The sequence below is a fragment of the Callospermophilus lateralis genome, unplaced genomic scaffold, assembly GCF_048772815.1.
Source record: "Callospermophilus lateralis isolate mCalLat2 unplaced genomic scaffold, mCalLat2.hap1 Scaffold_112, whole genome shotgun sequence".
Lineage (NCBI taxonomy): Eukaryota > Metazoa > Chordata > Mammalia > Rodentia > Sciuridae > Callospermophilus > Callospermophilus lateralis.
In genome coordinates this window covers 2,139,985-2,159,224 of record NW_027511460.1, presented here as the reverse complement: position 1 = coordinate 2,159,224, position 19,240 = coordinate 2,139,985, and positions in this window count along the sequence as shown.

The following is a 19,240-nucleotide window of genomic DNA, read 5'->3' as shown; positions in this document are numbered from 1 at the left end:
TAGCATGATAGATGATAAGCTGATATAATCAACAGTACTTGGTCATTACTGGAGGCTGGTGACAAGGAGGAGTCCCGAAGAATATAAAATGACTTGGGAGACTGAATGAAGAACAATGGCATTCACTAAGGATGCTAGAAGAGGGATTAGGCTGTGGAGGATAAAAAAAAATGATACCCACTTTTTGATGCTGCATTTAAGCTGCCAAATCACAAGTAAAGATATTAGGGAAGGAGCTAAATGTTAGGATTTAAATTTATAAATGGTCTGGTTTAAAGATAATTTGGAAATCATCATCATAAATGAGAACCAAAGCTACACAAGGAACACGATTATACTGAAAGACTGATGGAATGTCACCAGTTTTCTGCTTTTCGAGAAAAAGTCAGAAAAATTATGTAAAAATTAAGTTGTAAGAAAGGTAGATGCCACAAATATCAGAACTATGGAAGCAAATGCCTAGGAAATCGACATCAAAAGTAAATGGTTAGGGGATGCAGAGAACCATTAGGGATATTTGTTTCCAAAGAGGCATGCTGCCTTATCCCTTCCTTCAGCTTCTTTCCTTAATACAAGACAATTTTCAGGGTAAACCAAGGATATCTTTCCCTTACCCTGACTTCAAATTGGGAATGGATTTAAAAGGTCAAGATGTTTAAAAATATCATTGAATTAATTTTTTTTTGTATTTGCTTAACAATGGAATTCTCCATGCCATACATAGAGTACATGAGTTAATATTCATACAGCTAAAGTGAAATAGAGAACTAAAATTAAAATAGCTTAAACAATAAGTAAATGTATTGATTAACATTGCCAAAAGCCCAATTGTCGGAAAGTTTACCAGTGGTTTAGTGATGATATCGAGGACCATGTAATTTCTATCTGTATACTGGCTTTTTCCCAGACTGATTCCCAAAATGATTCTTCACTGTGGCCAAATGGCTGCTAGTAAGTAGCAAACAAGGTTTCATGTTCTATGCTCACATAAAAAGGGGGCTTTCTGAAATTCTCTCTTAAGAAGGGGGAATATCAGAAGCCTCAAGTTAACCTCCTTTTGTGTGTCATTAGCCAGCATTGGATTCTGATGGGAATTCTTCTTAGACAAAAGAGATCCACTGTGAGATTCAAAGGGTGAAGTCAGCTTCCCTCAGCCAATTTCTACTGCAGGGTGCTTCAGTTCTTGATCCTAAATCACCATACCACTAACAGTTTCAGAGTGATTTATCAACAAAAGCACTTAATGTCAATTTTCGCATTAATGGTTATACCATCTTTTTGTAGGTGACCTAATTTTATCTCTTTTGCAACTGAAGAAGTGAAAGTTTCTGGAGATTGTGCAATTTACTTTTAGTACAACAAATGCAGGACCTCATTCTGGCTTTGTCTGCCTCCAAAGCTATTAACCATGACACTTCATTCCATCTCAAGGAAAACTCTTTATCTTTCTGCCTCATTTCTCCTTTGGTGATAAAAATATTGTTTCTTTCCAAACAATTGACCAAGGCTTGCTTTGTGACCTCAAATCTTCAGATGTCTGAAAAATCTCCTCTTGCTCATTGTGACCTCCTCCCATCGTAGAGGTCCAGGACACTGCCAAAAAGTCACCTGCGACAACAAAAGAGTGTGAATTCCTAGAATCTATTGCATAGGAACAGGGTGTTTGCAGCAGTTAGGCTGAGAAGCGGTCACAAAAATCATTCTCTTAGCTTCTTTTGTCTAGAAATGTATAGAAAGAGAGAGATTGAAGCTTTCTACTGGAGATCCCTTTGTTTCATCATTTAGAACTAACAGGGTGAATCAGAATTTAAATTTAGACTCATGAAAGGAACTCTTACAGTTTAGCAAAACTTGGGAAGTCCAATCTTTTAAAGGTCATGAGACAGTAGCAAAATATTATGGTTTTCTGCCACTGGTTATTCATTACAAAAAGAGGGGAGGAAATTTTCTTTTATACCTGACCTGGAAAATGTGGACATAGCATTTCTTTTGTAAAATGTGTCTCTTCTTTTAAAAAATAATTCATACTGGATGAAAGGTACCTAAAAAGAAATTACTGACAATGCTATCAAAGCCTTCATTTAAAGATGATTATTACATTCTATTGGGGTAAGCGGTTAAGGTCATTCTTTACATTACATGATATAAAGCCCTTGTATCAAATTTTGGATTAAATATTTCTTAGTTTAATTATTGAATAATTTGGAGAGTGATGAGATGAGAATTTAAATTATTATGCATATATATAATTCATAATTAGGAAGGAAGTAAAACACTAAATAAATGAATATTGGGAGGAAGGTAGATTAATTGCTTTTCTTTCAAGAAATGTATTTGAAGCAAGGCTTGGTGGAGAACACCTGTTATCCCAGCAGTTCAGGAGGCTGAGGCAGGAGGATCAGAGTTCAAAGCCAGTCTCAGCAAAAGCAAGGCACTAAGCAACTCAGTGAGACCCTGTCCCTTAATGAAATACAAAATAGGACTGAGAATGTGGCTCAATGGTTGAGTGCCCCTGTGTTCAATACCCAGTAGCCCCCCCCCCAAAAAAAAGAGAAATGTATTATAATTATATTATATGTAGTATAAAAATAAATATAATTTATTTTCTAAAAATTATATTTCTTAATTTGCTTTAAAAACATATGTAGTACATGAAAGGAGCTATCAATAGTGTGAAATATGAATTACTATAAAGTGACATAGGGTGCATGTGTTAGTCAACTTTTCATCTCTGTGAGAAAAGTATCTGACAAGAACAAATTAGAAGAGGAAATGTTATTTGGGACTCATAGTGTCAGAGATCTCAATCCATTGTTGGCTAGCTCTTGCTCTGGGCCTCAGGTATGACAGAATATCATGGTGGAAGGCCTTTCTAGAGGAAAGAAGTTCAGTTCATGGCACCTTGGAAGCAGACAGGAGGAGGAACCAGAGACAAGATATAGTCCTCAAGATCATGCCCCCGTGACCTACTTGCTCCAGCATTTATGACCTGATAGTTCATTCAAAATATTAATACATTGAGTGGAATGAATTTATTCACTGTTGAAACTACATTTCTCATAAGCCAAGCTTTTCACCTCTGAATTTTGTTACATTGCCTAACACTGGAGCTGTTTGGGGAATATTTTTAGATCTAAACCATAAAAATGCAATACAAAAATAAGTTTTTTATTTAAATAATTAAAATACATGTAAAAAATAATGACTGCCACATAAAAAGTGCTGTCAAAACCAATGGTATTTTGCCATAGTAATGCATACATACCGAAGTTTATAGCAGCACAATTCTCAACAGCCAAATTATAAAACTAGCTTAAGTGTCCAATAAATGCATAGATAAAGAAAATGTGGTATATACACATAATGGAGTTTTATTTAGCTATAAAGAAGAAAGAAATTATGTCATTTGGATTAAAAAATGGATGGAACTAGAGAGCATTACGTTAAGCTCAATAAAACAGACTCAGAAAGTCAAAGGTCATATTTTTTTTTCTTGTATGTGGAAGCCAGAGAGAAAAAGGGGGAAATGGCGTGTGAGTGTGGAGGGGGCAACATCTCATGAAAATGGAAAGGAAGCCAGGAGAATAGAAGAAAGGGAAAAGGGGAAAGTTCTGGTGAATTAAGCTGACCAAGTTATGTTATGTGCATGTACAAATATGTCAATGAATCTTGCTCTTATGTGTAATTATAATGCACCAATAGAAAGGGGGAATCAATTGCCTTGCTAAAGGCAAAAATATTACATTCAATTGAATAATTACATTGAATTGAATAATTGTGGAAGATTTGATGGAGAGAGAGTCCTTGAGATGAATTCAAGGTTAGATAGAAATTGTACATACAGATTAGAAAATGAGGATTCTTTGTAGAATGATCAGTATAGGAAAGCATGGAGTATGAATAGTTATCAGCAGGTAGAATGGATAGAATATAATTTTTCAGGCTAGTGCTCTTGTTCCTTCATGAGGGAGTAATTTCATCTCATCTAATATTAATATTTTTGTCTCTGTGGTTTAAATGGTGGCCAATCTCAAGTGTGACCTTCTCTCAGACATCCACAAAATGAACTTAGATTTCTTTATCTCCCTCATAAACATGAGGGGGTGCTTAGAACAACATGACGTGGAGCTGAGACCACCTGATAATGAACCTGGACCCAGATATACTTCTGTCACCTTTGCATTCCTAGTCGCTGCCTGGTTATTTCTCACTTTCCACAGGAATACACACTTTAAATGTTGAATTCTTCCTATTTGTAGCTTATTTTTCCTAGCTGATACATGGCAGAACACCACAGTGCCCAAATCAAATTCATAAGTTCAATGGTACAAACTGGGAATCATCTTTGATCTCTTCCTTGACTCCAAAAACTTCCCGGTGTTCTAGTCCTGTCAGCTCCACCTTTGAAATACTTATTAGTCATATACTCTCCCTACTGAGCTAGGCAAGTCCTAGAGTTTCACTGCTGGTCTAAGCAACCTCTGCTACACCATTCTTCTACTCACCAGTATTTTTCTATCCATTTCATCTTTTTCTCTTTTCAACAAATTACATATATTCTTCCTTTTTGATATTCCCAGACACACTTAAACATGCATACATGTAAATATATATTGATTTTTGTGGCCTACATGTTATTCTTATATTTGATTTTATATTCTATCTACATCACTTAATAGCTTTGTGATCTTAATACAAGTTGCTTGATTTCTCTGTACTCCAGTTTCCTTATATGAAACAACTAAAGTTAATAAAATTCTTCACCCATGGTTTGGCTGTGAGAATTGGCTTATATTCCATACAAAGCAATTAAGTTAATATTTGATGGGTGGTGAGCACTAAATTAATTGTGACCTATTATTATTGCTTTCTGAATTCCATGCCTGTTCATACTATTATGGCCAGAACTTGGGTATGAACAATTCTCTGGCACTATTATGGACAAGGTCTTCTTTCTATATATAGTCTCCCTGCTCTTCTTAAGGCCTTATTTATCCACCACTTTAGCCAGTCGCTCAGGTGATCATAACATTTACCTGTGACAATGTGGAAAAGCAATCACATTCTAGATTACACAGTTCTCACTTTTCACTGTCCGACCTACTTCCCTCTTCATCCTCTGCCTGCCTGCCAGGTCCCACTTCACATGGCACCTTCTGAAACTGACAGTGTCTGACACATTGCCCAGAAATGTCTTTCTGTGAAGTAGTTGTGCCACTTCCAGGGGCCCTGATATTCAGCCCTGTAATATGACATCCTAAGATGTCTCCATTTTCAAAGGAGCTGTGATTTTTTTTTTTTTAGTTCAAAATAAAATTGTTGTCATTTAATTTATCTTGGTTGAAATGAGATTTTAGAGTGTTAGAGTGGCAAAGTCCTATAAATTGATAAAATTTTGCTCTTTGGTGAGCAAAATAGGGTGAAATTAAAGTTAATAATAGTAAATTAAATTCATCAATAAAATGTTGATACATCATGAACTTCACTAAGTTAATTCATGAATTTTCAGTCATATAAATTGTCACTGAAGCAGAATTATATACTTTGATTCACAATCTTATAACTTAACCCACCAATTAGGATATAAATTTTTAAAAATATCTCTACTTCAAGTTTTCTACTAAGGTTCATTGGGTAGACGTGGGATATAATTTGATATGGGTTAAACTTTTATTTCTATTTATAAGTTTATAGTGGTATTTAAATCTGACATAAATTAAAGAGAAAGGAAAATCCAAAGAGTTTTCTCTTCATTGGGTTTGCTGTTCTTATACATTTTGGCACATATTTTTTTAAGAAGAAAATGAGATTTTTCTCTTATTTCTGGAACCAGGTACAAGTCAATTTGAGGTTAAAGATGCAGTATGATTCTTGGGTATTGGGAACATTTTTTAGAAAAGTTTGCTTTTGGGAAGGTAGCTACATAAACGTATCTCCCCTTGCCCCACAGCAGCAGTTAAAAATCCATTCAGAGGTTTTAAGCAAAGTTCACTTGATTGTAGGTCAGTACCCGGTGGATAAATCACAAAATTGCTTCAAATAATATACATGATTTGCTTTCTCCCTGCTGAGGAGAAGCTCTGAACTGAGAGAGCATGAAGTAAGAATTGTTTCCTCACCCTTAAGGTTAATGCCCTGTCACAGCTGAAGTCACTGTCAAACAAACACAGAGAAAGTAGCTTAAAATGCAACTGTCTTCATCCATCTGCCACAGGCAGTGGAAAACAAATGATTGTGGCTTCCATCTTTGCCACTGGCAGGGCATTTGTTAAAGTACAAAGATAAGAGAAAAGGAAGGGAAAAGAAATCCCTTGGCAAAGAGCTTGAGTGAAATATGCCACCAGGGGTTCTGGGCCTTTCAAAAATAGTCTTTTGCAATCACTGAGGCCTTTTAGGGTGGCAAAGTGTAATGTTTTGGTGAATGTGTTAGGGTGTAAATGTTCGCCTTTATAGCATTAGGCTATTGACCCCCTGCTGCAGGAATAATCTTTCTCAAGTACCATTTTGATCATGTCATTTATACTCAAGGACGCTTAGGGAAGAGTGCCCTGGTGTCTACCATATTAAATCCAAACTCTTCAGCGTGGCATCCCCAGTGGTCCTCCTCCAACTGATCTTTGCCTCGATTGCACCCGCAAACAGGCCTGTGCAATCCCTTCAAATAGATCAGCTTGCTTTCCTCTGCACATTTTTTCCTTCGAGAAACTGACTTTAAGATTTTGCTATTTCCCAGCCTTGAATGTGCTTTTTGTTCCCAAAACTGCAGACACCAATCCAATTTCCATTCCATGCCTATTGGGAATTCTTTAAGACTAGCTTTAAAATTGGCTTCACTTACTAACCAGAGTCCTACTTTATTAATTTGGAGTCTGGATCCCTTTATTCAAAAAATTCTTAGTATGGTTTTTAAATATATAGTCTGCACTCTAAATTTCATTTCTGTAAGTTCAATGCACCAAACTAAAGTCCAAATATAACACTTGGCAGAATTTTTTATGCTGGATTTCCTAGTGAGTTGATGATCACCCATTCTTTTATTAATTCAGTATTTATTACTTAATTACTCCATTGGAAATATTGCTAAATTCCAAATACAAAAATTGAGGATAAAACTGTTCCAATTTTGAGGAATACTTAAATTCTACTTGATAGAAATCAAAACCAAAGTACTATGAGTGACAGGGAAGCTTTTCTGAAAGAAATAGCCTTATCTTAATCTATGTGTGATTGTACTAGGAATGAACTGGAATTTCTTGTAAGGATGAAACAAGACTGAGAACCTCTATTACAAAGAGAGAGTTGTTTGTGGGAAGATAGATTGTGAATGTGATTCTAATTCTTCGACTCCTCATTAGTACAGTCTTTTCTCTATCATGGGTACATTTGCTGAATGAAGGTTTGTTTTAAAAAATTTAAGTCTCTAAATAGATGTCATATTAGGTGTTTCGTGGTTATAGGATTATTTAGAATTTACCTGGTGCTCTCAGAAACTAAATGAATGCATGATCTGTCCACTGACCTCAATATTCTCAAACTTGCCCTAACATTCTGGTCTGTTAGTCACCTCTTCATGACACTCTCTTGCTCCACGGTTGGATACTGCATGTCATCACTTATTTCATTGCCATTGTCCTTTTTTTCTTCCTTGTTCTTTATGAATATGAGGAATTTCCATGCTTTAATACTTGCTCATTGCTTTTCTCTCTCTGTATTCTCATCTGCATATGGTCTGCAGAGGAGGGCACTTTTCCTTTTCCTAATATATCCTCAGAAAAGGAGAAACTGTTTTAATCTAACTATTGAGAGACTGAGACACTGGGTTGCATTTACTATGGGTGAGGTCATCTCATTTACTGCTTTCCCCTTTGCTCTGCCCACTACCACCTTTATGGGGTGAACACAAAGCAGGTCCAGACCTACAGGGCAATTGTCTATCAGTTTTCATCTCTACCTCCAAAGAGAATACAAAGAGTTGGATAAGTTAATACAATATCCATTCTTCAGATCTAGCCATCTTGCTTCCCAATGCTCTTATGACCCTTTTATTTTGATTTATCCAGGATAATTTTGCAGCTGGAGGGTCAGGGCTAATTCATTTCCAATTAGAAGTGGTCTTCTCTCTCTTTTCTGCTCTTCTGCAGAGCAGAGTTTCTAGGCCAGCTCATCACAGTCTATGACTAGGCAATGTGTAATAGTCAAGCTGCTATTGATATTATTTATTGACAAATATATCATTTTGCATTAAAAAAGTCTTGTATTGAAAAATTAGAATTTCAATATACCGACTTTTCAGTCTGTTGAGTTGGATAGACTTATTTTTTATTAATAGTCTTATTCTATTATTTTTTTCTCTTTTGTTTATTTGGTCATCTTCAGACCATCCTTTAAAGCAGGTATCATATGAGTTAAAGAGCATAAATATGTGAAATGCTTGACTTAATGTTAATACCAAATATTTAAACTGATGACCCTATTTTGGAAGCTGTATTTGGGTTCTCTAAAGAAAAACAACAAATAGGGCGCACGTGTGTGTGTGTGTGTGTGTGTGTGTGTGTGTGTGTGTGAGATCTACCATCTATCTTCTAAATTTGTATCTATCTCTATTTAGAGAAGGGGGAAGGAGAAAAATAAAAAATGATTGATTAAGGTGTTGGTTCATGCAATTACAGAAGCTGGCAAGTCTAAAATCCACAGGGTGGACTGGCCAGACTGGAAACCCAGGGAACAGCCAGTGTTACAGTTTAGGTTCCAACGTGATCTGTTAGCAGAATTTCTTCTTCTTTGGAGTGAGGGGTGGGTGTCAATTTTTGTTATATTTAGGCTTTCGACTGATTGAATATCATACATCCAAATTGTGGATGGCAATCTGCTTTATTCAAAATCTGTCAATGTAAATAAAAATCTCATCCAAGCACACCCCTTACAGGAAAGCCCAGCATCATATTTGATCAACTATCTGGGCACAGTGACCCAGCCAAGTTGACACATAAAATTAACTAAAACAGAAACCAAAAGCATCCTTCTTTGCCTCACTTGAAACTTCATTAAAAATTAAGGAGGAAACTATGTTCAAGGCTCATTTTTTTTTGAAATCACATTAATTGAATACATACTCATGAATCATAACCTCAGTTGCAACAGCCTCTAACCTGGGCTCTGTATTGTTCACAACAATGTTCCTAATTCTGGTTAATCAACAAATATATACTATATTGAGTATTCATTAGGTGTCATGCCCTGTTCCAGGTGCTGGCTATTTGTTTGTGATGCTTATATCTTATTAGGTATGATAGATAATAATGAATAAATAAACATAATATAAAGTCAAGTAATAATAACCACTAGGAAGACAAATAAAGCAGGGTATCAGGTAGAGCATAGTGGAGAGAACTATGGTTAGTGGATCAGGGAAGCCTCTTGGTGAATGTTGAGCTTCTATTTTAGCAAGAACCTAAAGAAGTGTTGAGTTAAGTAGGCAGAGATCCCTAGGGAAAATGTGTTAAGAGAGATTAGGACTTGAGAAAAACTGTTTTCCAATTACTAGTTCAATATTCTTAAACCCTTTAATACAGCAGGCTATGACATAATTGAGAGGGAGAGAATTATTTTTGGAAGAGGAGTTTCTTATAAGCTACTCTGAGTCCCACACTCAGAAGGAAAAGGGATGCTGGTCTATCAGGAAAAGCCTAGGAGAATAGGATGGCTTCTGTAGGATTAACTCAGGAAACTTTTGTGTCTCCTGGATCCCATTTGGAAAATTTCAAAAGGCAGATATGACTTAATTGATGTCAGAAGCTAAGTAAAAGTTACTGCTGCATTATTAGGAAGTTGTGGGAAATAATGCATAAAACAATTACCATCATATAAAGAAGCAAATTGAGGTGGTTGTATTTGATCCTGTAAAAAGTGGGTGTTATGGTTGAGATATGAAGTATACCCCAAAAGCTCATGTGTGACACAATGCAAAAGTTAAGAGGTAAAATGATTGGATTATAAGAGCCTTAACCTAATCTGCTGATAGAGATTAGCTGGATGGTAACCTCAGGAAGATAGGGTAAGACTGGAGGAGGCAAGTCTTTGGGGACATGCCTCTGAGGTATGTATTTTGGTCCTGGTGAGAGATGATGTTTCTGTGTTTCTTTTTTTTTCATATTTGGAGCTGTTTTCCTCTATCATGCCTTCTGTCTTGATGTTTTGCCTATTCTTGGGCCCAAATCAATGGAGCTGGCCAGCTATGGACTGAGACCTCTGAAAGTATGAGCCCCAAAGAAATTTTTCCTTCTTTATATTATTCTTGTCAGGTCTTTTTGTTGCAGTGGTGGAAAATCTGACTAAAACATGACAAATCCAACTCAATACCACTACATATCCACTGATATAGAGTTACTAAACAAAAGAAGCTGATAATTCCTTATTGGCATCAAAACAAATGCAGATGATAAGGCCATGGTAAAGTGGGGGTTTCTTGAAAAACATACAAAAGTGCTCCATGAGTCAGTTTAAACATTGTCCAGGCTCACCAAAGCCAGTTTATAACCTTAGCCATCTGGTAAAAACTTATTACCCCTTACAGTCCCTCTGTCCCTGCCTATGAATTCTCCACTCTGGAAAAGTAGAAACTGCCATCATGACGATGATGTTGATATGTAGAACATGCAACTGAGAGTTTATTTCCAAACATAAATTCAATTGTGAGTTGTTATCAAATCATTTTTTTCTCAAACCATTTTGTTTTAATTATTATATGTGTCTTTACCTGAAATTAAAAACCTCCCAAATTCTTCACAGATATTCCTTAGGCCAGAAGTCATCAAACTTTTGCTCAGAAGGACTAAATAGCAAGTATTCTACAATTTGCAGGCCAAGGGGTCTCTGTTAGAACTGTTCAATGCAGCCATTGTAATATGAAAACCTCAATAGATAATATATAAGTGAATGAGAGGACTCTGTTCCAGTAAGCCTTTATTTTTATTTTTATATATTTTTTTTAAAAAAACAGGGATTACACTAAATTTCGCCCATGGCTCATAGTTTGCCAATGCTTGCCTTAAGTGGTAGAAACAACTGTACTCCTGAGTTTTTATGAATATTCTCATTATATCTTGAAATACTGTGGAGTCCAATTGCTAACGCAGCCAAAAGCCTTAGATGCCCAGTTTAGCATTAAATAAACCCATAGTATTACTTAGCTAAATAATACTTTGCTTTCCCTATTTTTCAAGTGTAAGATCTATAGTTTCTATAATTGTTTCAGTTATTTTGTCTTTTCCTATAATATTTTACTGACCTGGTGCTGCTTCCTATAATTTTTATTTACTTGACATTTTTTTTCTACTATCTTTAACTTTATATTTCTTCTCCCTTCCATAAAATAGATCTTCATTTGAATCAATAAGTTACTGCCAGATCAATGTTCCTGTAGGTACATTATATAGACCATGCTAGCAGGACAGGTAATAGTCAAATAAAGTATCTCTATGCATCTTTATGATGTGGTAAGTAGGATAATGGCTGGAAAAGGTCATTGTGTCCAATAAAATGTTGTCATGCCTGAAGATTGAAAGTTTCATTTCAAATCCTTGGTCACCATGGCTAGACTGTCTAATCAAGATGATTCGTCTTCAAAAATAAGCATAAGAAATATATTTATTTCTGTCATCTGTAACCTTTCTTGTCTTAGTTTTATTGGTTTATTTGCTATGAGGTGTAAGAAACTAATGAGGCATTTGATTAATTGATTTTCAGGATGTAACACAAAGTAGAACTGTGTTCACTTGCCCTCTGTATCCACTGGTTCTGCATCCAAGGATTTAACCAGTTGTGTATTGAAAATATTTTTAATGGCAATTGTAATGAATTTGTACAGTTTGATTCTTGTCATTGTCTCCTAAACAGTGTAGTATACCAAATATGCACATAGTATTTATATTGTACTTCATATTACAAGGAATCTACTGATTATCTAAAGTATACAGGAGATAATATGCAAATACTATGCCATTTTATACATAGGATTTGAGCATTGTTGGAGTTTGCTATCTGCTAGGAGTTGTATCCCCCACAGATACTGAGAAATGGCTATACTACCTATTCTGGTAGGTGTAAGAGTAAAATGATCTCAGAAGTACATCAATTAGGCTAAGTCAATTAGGAAATCAATCATTGACATAGCATTTAAGCAGATTATTGAAGAGAAAGATTATTTCCTCAGAAAGTAACTTCATAATATGCTAGTCATAACAAATCCTTTATTCTAGAGACAGAGCAATAGATAATAAAATATGTAATGAATTGGGAAGTTATTTATTAATTTGTTGGTTTATTGGAAGGGGCACAACCTGTCAAATTGGAAGTTTTATGGGTTTGTCATTACTGTTGCTGTACTGTGGCTGCCAACATTGGGGTTAGAATGAAATTGCTTTTATTTGATTCTCATGAATAGACATTATGTCTAAAGCCCACATGGAGAGAATTTCAAAAAGGTGTTTTTCTGCCAATATGATGACAGGCTACTATTCCAAATAATGTTTCCCTCCATAAAACATTTAGAAATACATTGTAAAACATAACATACAATCTTTCATGTGCATAGTTAAGTTCAGGTGAAGGAAAAAGAAAATACATGGGACTAAAATCAAAGAGCCAGACCACCAGAGGGGTGATTTGTAACTGAGGATGAATCTGCATCAAGGGCCATTACAGATCTCAGAAATCTATAACCAATGTCTCAGTGCATTGTTCACTCAGAGTCTAATACAACTTGGGCTTATGCAAGAAATATAAAAGACTGAGATCTGCACAAAAACAGTGGTCCTTGAAAGACCACAGCCATAGGGAAAAGGAAGACTGGAAAAATATATTTATTACCCTAATGATCTTACTGGAAATTGAGTCTGTGCTGATCTACAAAATAGAGAGCAGGAATTTCTTGAAAATTAAAATCTACTAACTACTTTATTGCAAATTTCAGATTGTCTTTGTATTACCTGCAGAACGCAGAATAAATTATAGTGGTTGCAAATTGGTAAACTCTGGAGATAATGCAGCAGAAATAAAAGGGAATAATTTCTCAAAATGTACACATTTATGCCAGGTTTCAAAGCATTTATAGGGTTAAAGCCCATGAAATGTGGATTTACTAACCAAAATTGCAGAGAATACAAAGAAACAACCATGGATAAGATTGATCAGAAACAAGAGTGTAATATCAAATAGTTAATAATGTCAAAGAAAAGAGTATTACACATAATCATATATTCATAAAAAAGAAAAAACTATACATGTAAGCAGGAAAATCCGAAATACCTCAAAGTTTATAGCAATGAAAACTATAAATTTTAAAATTAAAACTCTGTGAATTAATTAAAATGCATGACACACAGTTGAGAATCTTATTAGTGAACTAGAAAAATTAATTCAAGGAAATTATATAGAATGTAATAAAAACAAAACAAAAAAGTAAATGTACCCAACAATTAAGAATAAACATTATTCTCAACTACTCACAGAACAGTGCAGAATTCAATAATTTAGATACCAAAAACAAAAGCAACTTTTTAAAAAGCAACTGGAAATTTAAAAATATACTATTTATTAAGAAGTAATATGAAAATTGGAAATATTTTGAGATATATAATACTACAGATCAGACTTATGAAAAATAATTGAGTTACTATGTAAAATAAAACATACACTTCAAATTTTTTGAAAAAAAAAATTAGACTCAGCATGCAATCTAAGAACATATAAACAAAAGAGCAAAGTAAATCCAAATAAAATGAAGGAACTATATGAGATGTCAAGAGCTTTGTAATATTTTGAACAACCAATAAAAAAAATGAAGGAACTGGAAAGAAAGATAAAAGCAATTTCAGAGATCAAAGAACCCTAAGTTTGTTTCGTAAAAAAGACTGATATAATAAACAATTTTGACAAAAATGACCCAGGGAAAAATGGTGCTACAAAAAAAAAAGAGAGAGAATAAACAGATTAAAGCAAATATAAGTAAAAACTCTAGGGCATTACATTTGAAAATATGAAATGGTAAATCTCTTTTGTAAAACTTTAACTTATTTAGGAATGACTCTGAAAGAAACTGAGCATTTGGATGTATTTATGAGTATAAGGAAAATCAATCCAAATAATCAGTAGGTGTAAATATACCTCCCCAAAAATATGAATACTAAAATTACTAGGACTATATTGTTTCACAAATGAGTTCTAAACACATCTAAAATACAAGTAAGTCTAATTGTATAGTTAAGTTAACAAGAAATAATTTTTCCTAGTTCTTCTAATGAGACTTTTATAAATGTAATGAGTTAAGTCAGCCAAGTACATAAGAGAATACATGTACAAATACATATCTAATTTGTACAGGCATATAAAAGTCCTAAGTATGAGCAAATTGACTCTAAAATATGTAAAAGTTAAATGTGTCAAAGGTGAATTTATTCCAGTAATGCAAATTGGTTTAATATCAAGAAAATCTATGAATGTAATGCTCTACATTAATTGATTAAAGCAAATAATCATCTCAATAGTGATGAAAAAACACTTGATAATTTAACAGGCATTAATAATAATTAACAAACTTTAGTACAATAGAAAAGAAAATAGGAATTTCTTAATCTGAGAAAGGAAAAGGGTGATGAATTATCAGCAATTTAATTCTCCCTCCGACTAGCAGTTCTGGTGAGCACAAAAATAAAGATAGAAGAGGGAAGGAGAATAAAGAGGCGAATGAATAAAAATTATAGCCATTCATAGATTATTTGTTGTACATATAGAAGTCCCCAAAGAATTCAGAGAGAATATTAGAAAAGTAGGAATATAAGCTAGGTGGCTAGATAAAAGAATAATAAATAAGAGTCTGTGTTTACTCTACATTTGTCAGAAATTATAAATTTTAAACAGTACACTAGAAACAAAAAGTATAAAATACCTAAGTAGAAATGTAAATGATGATCAAGATCTGGATGGAAAAAATTGCATTAGAGGTGAAGTAATTAGTAGAGATACACAACACTGATAAGAAAACTCATTATCTTAGTGATGACAGTTAAGTCTTAAGTGCAATACAAATCTAAATTCTTTGTGGGTTTTTCATGATTTTGACAAACTACATTAAATTAAAAAAAGGTATTTGGAAGAGCAGATGGCCAATAATAGACAATTTAATCTTGTAAAATAAAAGAAAATAGCAAGAGTTTCCAGTTACTGATATTTATTATTACATACTTTTTATAAGATACCAAGATTTATTAGTAGTAAATTATACCCATTCATCCATGGAAACCTGATGTATGACAGCAGGGCAATGCAAATTATGAAGAAAGGATGAACTATTTGGTAAATTGAGGAATTAGTCAATTTTTTATCACATAAAAAATAAAATAAATTTCATTATGTGTACCACACACACTAATTACAGATTCAATAAAATATGAAAAGCAAAATTTACAAAAACATTATAATTGTTCTTTTTAGAAAGGCATGAAGAGATAGATATATTTTATTGAATTAGAATTAAAATTCTGTGTTTATAAAATGTGATAAACACTAGGTGGATATATGAAAGATACTGCAGTGCCTTTGGCTAACAAAGAATTTGTGCAGACAGTAACATGAAAATCACCTCCAAATTCATAAGCAAACACAAAATTCAGTTGAAATGAGCATAAGAATCCAATAGACAATTGATGGAGGATAAATCCACAAGTATCACAAAAACGAGAATTTCATAACAACAAATATAAGTCAAGTTAAAATCACAATTATATACAATTTTACCTCAGATTGGCCAAAAATTTTCAAAGATTCAAAATATGGATGAATGATAACTGCTGACACTTAGCATGTCTTAAATAGCTTGCTTAAAGAAAGTTGACTAGGTAATATTTGGCAAATTAGGATAATGCCTAAAATGCATATACCTTATAAAATTTCACTCCTAGATATATAGCTTGCACAAAGTGGCATGCATAATATCCATATTATAATAACCATTAAAAGGTGTACCCACATTTACATAATATTGTATAGAAATGTAAACAACTGAAAGACACACAGATGAGCATTGATTAATTTCATAAATGTTAGTGAATAAAAATTCCTTAGAGGGGATGTAGCTCAATTGGCTACCCTGCACAAAGCCCTAGTTCAATCCCCAGCACCAAACAAACAAACAAAAATACCTCCTTAGAGATTACTGCTTAGGGATAGTAGTAAGAAGAATTGAGAATTAGAGATTAAAAATTAATTTGGTGTTTCATTCTGAGCAGAATGACAGCATAAAATAAGAGTGTATCATACAGAGACCTTGAACTCTGCAGTTAAACTGACTGGTATATGATGTCTATTTTTCTCCTGTCTGAAATTTTTCAGAATAAAATATGCAAAAGAAATAGAAAAGATCTACTAAAATATTTTCATTTTTTTCTACTATCATCAAGTGGCCTACCAGTGTATGCCACCACCTTTTTATTCTTCAAAAGAATCTCATTTGAATTCATTCCATAATAATAATAATAATAATCTGCATGCATGATTCATCTGCACCTCTCTACTCTTGCTTTATTACTCATACTATTCCAAAGTCATAATGTTTTTTGAGCAAATGGTGTGAAAGAGAAAATATAATGTTTGTTTTGCAATAAAATTCAAAAGGCACTGTAAATATTTTTCAGGAATAGGTCAGGGCTTACAGTTCTAGAAGCACTTTGGCTTTTTAGAAAGATACTTTAAAACCCAAAAGCTATTCCATGAAAACAGAATCATTGGAACCCTGTGTAATTACTTGATGTCACTGAGTTACAAAATGTATTCACAGTGCATCCTGCCCTGTTTAAATCAGTAAGTAAAGAAATAACTTGATTGGTGCAGAAATTTAGATGTGATAAAATTTCCTTTTAAAGTATGTATGTAAAAATGCACTAAAAATGTGGAAAAAATAAATATGTATGTAAAAAAAACAAGCACGAATCATAAAAGTAAAAATGTGACATATGGACTGAACAGAGGAATTTGGCAGTCATTTTTTTTTATTGGTAATCTGCAGTAGCACTAAATGTTACTGCAGAAAAACACTAATTGATTATTACCAAAAAATCAAGAAAGAACAAACCTTAAATAACATCTTTGATAGAATAGTGATTCCACTAAATATGCAGTAAGGAGTTTTTCTGTAGTTTGTTACTCAGAAGATGCTGATATAACTGCTCCTTTGAAACACAACATTCAAAGGAATTAGAAGACTAGTGTATGAAAAAGTGTCAATACTTGGTCCAACTTGGGACCATAGAGTACAGTCAGTGGGTAATCACTGCAGTGGTACTTACGTAATGCCTGTGCAGAGGCTCGATTTCATAGATTATCAAGCAGATGTGATATGTGGGAAAGTGATAGCTCTTCCTGCTTGAGAATCAGAAGCAAAGGAGGATAAACATGCATAGCATTGAACAGCAGATGTGGAATAGCTGTAGGGCAACTAAAAGGAGCAAACCAGTCAGTTTAGCAATCTTCAATAAGATAGATCACACTGTGGGCAAAGAGGCCAAAATCAAGCTGTGTGTGGAATTTAGGAGGTATGATATAACAGCCTTCACAGATCATAAAAGTAAAGATAGGACATATTCTAGATTCCCATAAACCATATGTAGATGTGACCCAAAGGCATAATCTTAATGGTAGAATTTTGCAATATCCTATGCACTGTGACTTGATGACTACAAATCATTTTAACTTCCTTTTTCAACTATTTTATTTTTAAATTCACATTTATCTTTTTAAATGAAACATAAGTACATAATATTTATTGGGCACCATGTGATGTTTCCATACACATATATATCGTGTAATGTATAAATCAGGGGAGATGTAATCTTTCTCCTCAAACTATTATTTTTTTATCGGGGGGGGTGCTTTCAAATCCTTTCCTATAGCTTTTGAAGTATACAGGGGGTTATCATTATCTATTGTCACCCTACTATGCAGTAACACACCAGAACTTCTTACTCCTAACTATAACTTAGTACCCTTTGGTCATTCTCTCCTCAACCCTTTCTCTCTCCTTCTCTCCCTAGCCTCTGGTAACATTCTACCCTTGGCTTCTGTGAGATCAAAATTTTATTTTTCACATAGGAATGAGATAATGCTACACATGTCTTTCTCTACTTGATTCTTGTAATATAATGATCTCCATTCCCATCCATGTTTTTATAAATAATAGGATTTCATATGTGTGTATAAACACACATGCACACACACATGTATAATTAATGGTATTCTATTGTGTATATGTACCACATTTTCTCTTTTTTATTAATCAAATTTACTTTTAACTGGTACATAAAGACATAAAATTTATACATATTGATGAAGCATCATGTGATGCTGTGAAATATGTTTATATGAAATATGAAATATGTTTATATCAGGTTAAACATAACGGTTTCTTCAAATATTTTTCATTACTATTTATGAAGACTTTCAAAATTCTTTCCTCTAGTTTTTGAAATATACAGTACATTATTGTCATATATAGTCACCCTTTTGAGCTATAGGACACAAGAACTTGTTGCTCATATCTAACTGTAACTTACTACCCTCCATTGAGCTTTCCTTCTACCTCCCTCCCTGATACTCTTCCACAGCCCGTGGTAATCACAATTGTAGTCTAACTGACTATGGGATAAACCTGTTTTAGATTCCACACAGGGGTGAGATGCTGTGGTGCATGTCTTTCTGTGCCTGACTTACTTCACTTAACATATGACATGCAGTTCCATCCATGTTGTCCAATATGACAAGATTTCATTCTTCTTTATGGCTGAATAGTATATCATTATGTATATGTACTGCATTTTCTTTATTCACTTATCCACTTATCAGTGGGACCTTAGGTTTAAATTTTGGGGGGCTGGAGTTGTGGCTCAGCAGTGGAGTGCTTACCTAGATTGAGTGGAGCACTGGGTTCGATTGTCTGCACCACATAAAAATAAAATAAGGGTTATTGTGTTCACCTACAACTAAAACAAATATTTTTAAAAATTTTTAGCTATTACAGACAATGCTACAATGAATATGAGAGTGCAGATATCTATTGGAAATACTGATTTCACTTCCTTTAGATAGATACCAGGCAGTGAGATTACTGGATCATGTGGTATTTCTATTTTAAATTTATTGAGGAACTTCCATCCTGTAGCCCATATAGTGGTACTAATTCACATTTTTAACA